Source organism: Saccoglossus kowalevskii, chromosome 2 (genome assembly GCF_978046115.1).
Source record: "Saccoglossus kowalevskii chromosome 2, keSacKowa6.1, whole genome shotgun sequence".
Lineage (NCBI taxonomy): Eukaryota > Metazoa > Hemichordata > Enteropneusta > Harrimaniidae > Saccoglossus > Saccoglossus kowalevskii.
Genome location: NC_140642.1, coordinates 27956749 through 27964533, shown reverse-complemented (window position 1 = coordinate 27964533; position 7785 = coordinate 27956749). Strand labels below are relative to the sequence as shown.

Genomic DNA, 7785 nt, shown 5'->3' with positions numbered 1-7785 from the left:
AAATACCCAAACTCCATAAAACAAAGCTAGATCTATCGCTGGATTATATAAATGTTCAACCAAGGATTTGTCTAAAATATTAACATCTTTTTTGCCTACCATCAAAGAGGAGCTCAAAATATACTGTGGTGTCATCTTTACCATGAATGGTATAAATTTAAATGTGGATATTGAAACAATCCAAAGAACTTTCTGAAAATGATTATAAAGCAGGATCCCTTTCAAATGTGACTTCAATTAACACTTTTTCCATCTTATATACTACTATAATATAACATGATAAATTAAAGTTACATAATAAAAAACATTATCCATCAAGCATTTTTAATACAATCAAAATCACTTGTGTGAAACGACTTCTAGTGGTGTTTTTTATTATTATTATTTAATGTATACTGAACTGCGACTTACGGACAAACATAAAACGTTAAACAAAATTAAAAAAAACCATGTCACCCGTAACTTGGCTTTAAACTACACCTTAAACGGCGCCGTGTTTATAAACAATGTCTACACATTCTAAACATGTTTTGATAACACGCTATATATACTGTCATGTCGCTGGAAGTCGTTTCACGCAGCTCAATTGTGCGATTGATTTTAATTGTAAAAAGGTTCTAGTCGCTACAAAATAGCTGGCTGATTTTTTTGTTTATTTATTCGTATGAAGCTGAATTTCTCCAGAAATTATTTAAAAACATAAGTATAACTGAAGCCAAATTAACATTAAACCGAGCCAGTACATTTCTGAAATGAACATACATGTATAACCGATAGTTTTCGCGTGACTGTGTCATATATCATATATAACATCATTCTGTGCATGTTCTCTGTGTAGTACACTTGTGCACGACAGATGTATTTACTGAGGACATAAACAGACCAATACCGGAAGGAGAAATTTTAGCAAGTTTAAATGAGTTAAAATTTTATAAATTTTCTGCAGTTGTAGCTATTCTACAACTTCATATTTAATTCAGGTAGGCGTAATTATCCCGCTTTTTAAAGTAGACCGTGGCGACGTTAAAAACTATTATAGGGGAATATCGCTTCTGAACGATTTTTACCAGTACCTTCAACGCAAGGTTTACAAAATGACAGACAGCTTGCAGCCAAAAAAAAACAATAACAAATCTTTAGATCTTCACAATGAAAGTCCAACAATATAAACATACAATTAGAAAATGTTTACTTGAAAACAGGAGAAGTTTACAGTTGATGTCAGCACCAGGTAATGTATGGAAAATATATGAGTTCCCCAAACGCCATTGTATCTATGGTTCAATTTGCATTCCATAATCCAGTATGATAGAAAACACATTCTGTCCTATAATATCAAATTATTTCAATTGTCACATAAGTGAGAGGCAGTGTTGTATTGACTAGGAAACATTAGTATTATTTGGTGGAATAATTAATTCTTTGGTAGAATAATTCTTAGCTGAATCGATAGTAAGCTTACATATGTTAATAGATATGTTTGGTTATTTTGTCGAAAGTGGAGCATAGCAGTTATTCTTGAAGACCAAGGTTGTAGTTTTTAGAATAGGACCTGTTCGGAAAAATGGTTTATAGTTATTATAAATATTTAAGTTTTGGTGTATCTTCTTTTTATTTACTTAATCACTTAACAACCATTGGTAATGATGATAATGCATACAAAAAAGCGAAAAAAAAAACAACTGTTCGTCTCCAATCATATTTGTGTGTTACAGAGAAAACATACCCTTTCATTTACTGGCAACGGAATATGGCGCCCTGATCTGTGAATGGTTACTTAGACGAAACTTACTAATTAATTCCAGGAGTTTAATATCTTTAATGTCAAGTAATCTCCTAAACTAATAGTTTTGTTTAAATAACGGTAGGTTCTTTGTTTGCTTCTTCCGTTACCCCTTCTTCTTTTGCCATCATGTATTTAATTTTTCCATTGTACTGAAAATGCATATTTTTAGTTTTACATCAGTATTTATTAATTTCGCTGATATTAGTGGGTCCTGAGAATCTATTAGTTCGTAGTAATTTGCATCTGATTCATGGAAAATGGATTTCATTTTTTATGTATCATTTGCTCTTTATATTTCTGTTAACCAAGAATGCCTCAAATATAAGTGTGTTATTGGAGATAGATATTTTGTTCATATATTTAAATGCCTGTTTTTGTGGGAAGTAATTAATTGGATATTTACCCAATTCACTGTAATTAGCCATTTTAGGTGCTGTTTTTGAGATATTCATCGGAAAGTGACAGAATGTGAGGTGTTCATCTTCGATAGAATCATTGAAACTCTTAGTCAAAAGCTGTCAAATTGTTTGATTCACCAATTTTACCGATTTTGCTTTTCGGATTGGGGCTATCAATACTTCGAAGCAATAGAAAAGGTACTACGTAAGTGGTGCCGAAAATTGCTGGGTCTACCTCCGAACGCCACAAATGATGCAGTTTTTGGAGAATGTGGCCGTGTTTCTAGTATAAAGCGTTGTGTTAACTTTTGGCCAAACCCATGCTTTTTAGCTCAGACGAGTCGGACACGGATAACTGGACATCATCTGTTAACAATCTGTTATGTAAGTATGTTAATTTCGAAATTTATGTTTCGTGTTCAAGATGTCTGCCACCAATAGCGGTGGGCGAACGTACGTAATAACCCAAAACTATGGACATATATACGTTTTAAAAGCTCATTATAGACTGACAAATATTTATTTTTTAACTGTAATTTAAAATTTATCAAAATGAATGCATGTTTCTGTTGTGGTTGTCTGCCTCTGGGTACTGAAGTGGGCAGACACGAAGGTATTGAAAGCGACGCAAGATTTTGTAAAATTTGTAATTTAGTGGTCGTAGAAGATGAATGTTATTTCCTTCTTGTGTGTCCTGCCTATCAATTGCTGAGGGCGCAATTCATACCACATCAATTCAGTACAACCGAATGATTATAAATTTCAATCTCTATTACGCTCCACAAACACGCATATGTTGTCTACTTTTAGTTTTAAGGCACTACATATATAGTTTTAGTATAATTTATTTTTTGTAAATATTTATCTCGGATATATATTTTTAGTATCAGAGTTTGTTTGTGTGGGTGGACCAGGTCAATTAAAATATATACTTACTACCTGCCTCGTACCTGTAGTATATATAGCTAGACCAAAAATTGTCAAATTGTTAGTGACAGAGAGACGCAGTTTGTTGAATCAGAGACACGCGTAATGCCCGTAGAAATCGCACTCTGATGGTAAGATCAGAGACTCCTGTAATGCCCGTAGAGGTCGCATTCTGATGGTAAGATCATCGACTCGAGTAATGCCCGTAGAGGTCGCATTCTGATTCGAAAAATTACAACAAATTTGTCAAAATCAACAGACAAAATACGAAGTGTTGCATATGTGAAATATTCTCTATTCGGAACATGTATTGGACTCTAGTCTTGTTGGTTAATTTTGGAATGAAAGCCTGATAAATTTGGCAGCATAATCTAATTAAGAACCCCCCCCCCCCCCCCCCACCCATTTCATGTAGTGTTTTATGTCAACGAGAAAGGAAGCTGTAACGGGCCGGGTAACAGGTACACATTTGGCGGGTGCTTAGTGCGCGCGAAGTTGGGGAAGGGTATATTGTAAATAGCTGGAGTATTACTTTGTTTTGTATTATCATATAATACAAAAAAATGGGTTTGCTTGCTACCTGTACTAAGGGCCATGTGATAGAAAGGAGAAATGCTTGTTCTCTGTTTCAGAGGGCGTTTTGAAGGTATACTGAACTTGTATTTTGTTGCGGTATCAAATTTTAATACGAAAACAAGTATAATGATAATAAAAAAAATTCTCGTTACCGTGCGTACAATTTTTCAATTTTCTAAGAAAAACATTTTGTTTTGGCCTAGGGTAATATTATAACGATTTTGCCTTCGTGGTGTATTTTTAGGTTTATTTAGCCTTATTTTGTAGAGGCAGCTAATTTCCTGAATTTAAAAAAGTCATTTATGTATTTATCTTTTTTTAATGTGGTTTTGTCGTCTTTATTATTTTAGTGTTCTTTGTTTTCCTGGCCAAATGCTGTTGTGATAAACTGCTGAAAGGGTGTTTTCATAGAATGTCATGTAAGTTGGTTAAAATGTAGATTTTCTGAAGGGAAGCAAGGCAGCCTCAGTAGTGTTTTCAAAAATCAACAACACAGGTTTAATCTGTGTGCCTATAAGTTTCAAAGATTAACTCAAGACAAAGCAATGTTAGGATGTGTTATCAGTAGCTATCTGATACACAATGAGTGTTTCCAAACATTTGAGTGGTTTGTCTCCGCCCCTGTTTATTTCACAGATTAGTCATTTGCATATGAATGTGTCAGACACAAGATCACACAGCCACTGAAAAAATTCATTGATTGTGGTGTTTTCATCTGCCAATTTTATCCAATTATAGCTATCCCATTCCTTTTTTGGGGGGGGGGTTTCCAATAGCCTTACACATTTGGATGCCCCTACACATGTTAAAGCAGACCTTGAAGGGAAAACAAATCGTTTGTGCCGATAAACAAGCTTGAAAATCTTTGCTGTGACTTCATGCATGTTTTCTAGGAGTTTATGTTTTTCAAAATACAAGGTCTTAACCAAAAATAACGTATACTTATTGTCGTCGGATTAACACAAAATTTTCACAGCTTTAAGGTGACAATGAGAGGAACTTGAATGTGTCCAGACAAACTATTTCATGGATTATTTACCAACGTGTTGTGGTTTGATTTGGCAGCAATGCGACAAAAACAGAAATTAAAATTCAGAACACTACTTTTCAAAACGCGCTGCTTGAATAAAACTGACCAGACAGTAAATTTACCAGACTATTGAACAACTGGGATTAGTGGGAAAAGTGAAAACAAAAATTCATAAATGCGTAATTATTTTTTTTTTACAAAAAAAGTAATTTTTCATTTTTGATTAAGTAACGCACCGTAGAATGCAGATAAGGGCATGGCAAACACACCTTTGAAAAGCTTGAAATCTGGCGATTCCAAAAATATATACTTTCCTGGGTCTATTTTTAGTCATTTGGTCATAATTATAAGATGAAAACAAGTATGCAAATAATAGTGCCAAATTACCCCCCCCCCCTCGTGCTCTGTGGCGTTCCATTTCTTTATCTATCAATTTATGTTTGTATTGTGTGTGCCTAACTGTGTTATTTATGACCTAGTATACATTACACTATGTGTAAGTGGTTACCTGATATGTGCGCCATTTTTTGGCGACCCCCCCCCCCCGAAATACGTTTGCTAGTTATTTTCAGTCTTGATACACCAGATAGTGAATTTTCAGTATTTGTTTGAAACTATGTTTTATCCCTGCTGTAATATTTCTGGGAGGAGTCATTAACTAACCCCTGACCTCGTCGTATTTCGTCACTAAGGGGCGCGGACTGAATGCTATTACACGATATCATTTCAATACAAACAAGCGACGTATTCATATCTGATCGTTGGAATTCAACAAGGACCAGCAAGTCACATATTCGCGTGAAAAAAGGAACAGAATACCCACCGAACTGGTATGTACATACTACATGTAATTTGTTTTCACTTTCAATTTAATTGAACATAACGAGATTGAAGACTCGATCTCGAGTCAGTGATCATCACTGGCCCAGTCAACTTACACGTGAGAACACTTGCATGTAATTTAAGAAACTATGACATTTCAGTATAAGCAAGGTTGTTAGGAGATTAGCAACCGTGGTTTTCCTTCCCTGGTGCCGATGGCTACACACCGTGTTTAATTATATTACTTTCCCTTTTATCCGGTTTGTTTATTGCCCGGGACCACCGTGACGAAGTATCGGTGTCGTGTCGGTCGGTTACCCGGGTCACGTATTGTCGATTGTGATACGATCCATAGAGCTATTTGAAAGCGTAGTTCTGCTATCACTTTTAAGGACTAATCAGGCACAGTGTCATGAATTTATTCCGGTTTGTTTATTGCCCGGGACTACCGTGACGAAGTCTGGGTGTCGTGTCGCGGGTGTCGGTTACACGGGGCACGTATCGTCGACTGTGGTACGATCCAGAGAACAATACGAAGTGTAGTCCCGCTATCACTTTTAGGGACTAATCAGGCACAGTCTCCCGATCCCTTTGAGAGACTGTGGTCATGAACTCAGGTTCTAGGAATCGGACCATTATAAACTCCGGGGTGCCGCGCGGGCAATGGCAGAAAAAAAGCGCAAAATATTTGTTTCTTCACTTAGTATTGTGCTTTTTTTTTTTAAATTTTGCTGTATTTTTTACTACTGTGTGAAATATTTTGTCCCTAATTTAGGAATACAGAATTAATCACGTAAGGTTTTTTTCTATGATTATTTTCCTGGCCAATTTTGTTTCTAATTACACAAAATTATTGGTAAATTGATCGAAAAGCAAAATGGCTGTCAAGTCATGTTATGTGATTGAAGAACCATAAATATCACTTTGTGGAAACTTTTAATTATTCAAAGACAGTATCATGTGTATGATGAGTTTAATTATTAAACAAGTTTCAATGTTTGAGGATGTCTGCTACAGTTTGACTCACCGCTAGTTCGGATGTAGAGTGGATAATGAACAAAAATTCATTAATAAAAACACATGCATGCAACAAGTCAAATGACGATAGGATTGAATAAAGATTATTATTACTTGTATTATTACTGTTGTCACTGACCACTTTTACAGGCTGTTACCAATCACAAATGTATTAACTGTGAATTTAATTAAATTTCATTCCAATCCTAAATACGCTTTCTCTTTTTTTTTTACGCTGAAAACACTTTATCACGTATTAACCAAAATAAGTGTATTTTCTGAATGAATAAAAAGATTCTCGGTCAATCTGCAGGTTACGTGTTAACATGCGAGCTCATTAGTTTGGTGAAACTGCTGTTTAATCTCTGCAATATTTATTATTTTTGATTTACATTTTTTTTCATATGCATAGGGTATACCTGCACTTTTAATAATACTAATAATATCCTTATTATATCCTTAGAAATAACATTTTCTATCAGTTAATAGCAATATGTATATAAAATAAATGTAATAGTAAAAGTCAGTATTATACAATATACAAATTTTGAATGAAATCACAACTTTTCATGAAATAGAATAATTTCTGTAGCGATGGTTTCTTTTGGCAATATAATATCAGAAAGAGCTTTTTTTCTGTGTGTTTGGTATTTTGGACATAACAAAGGAGTGTATTTCATCTTCTTTTATGACATGCAATGAACAATGTCTATAAATCCTATTTTTTAATGGTGTTTTTGGTTGGGTGTGTCTTCCCTTTTCTATCGTAAATTGTGATTACCAGTCTGAATCTTTGATTTGTATTTAACACATTCTAGTAGTCTTCAAAATTGGAATTATTAAAGTTTTGTTTTCTTATTTGTCATATTTTCTCTCCAGTAGGAAATATCACTGTTGTTTAATAACGTTTTTTGATTTTCTTGATATGTTGTTGTGACAGTAGATAGGTTATAGGGTCGTGTGCGTCTTTTAAAATGTTTTTCACACAGGTTTCCTATTGTGCTTTTAACACTGTCTGGTCATTTAAGGTTGCGAGAGGGTTAAAGGGAGTAATAGTTTCATTGTGATTAGGACTTTCGCTCATTATTAGGCATGCAGATATGGGAGAATATGATTGTGTATTTTCCGTATTAATATTTGCGCAAGAGATTAAGTTATGGAACCTCCTAAAAATAGGTTTTGTACGTGGCCATTGGCCATTTCTTGTTGTTCGTTCATTCTATGAGTTC

At 34.5% G+C, this 7785-nt stretch overlaps 1 protein-coding gene across 1 annotated transcript in view; it reads left to right on the top strand.

Annotated features, from left to right (window-relative positions):
* The first annotated feature begins 5385 nt into the window (after positions 1-5385).
* Positions 5386-7785, top strand: part of LOC100372888 (potassium channel, subfamily K, member 16-like) — a 34563-nt gene continuing 32163 nt past the window's right edge. The window contains exon 1 of the mRNA XM_085493943.1: positions 5386-5547. The gene's annotated coding sequence lies outside the window, so the exon portion shown is untranslated. The remainder of the gene's footprint in view (positions 5548-7785) is intronic.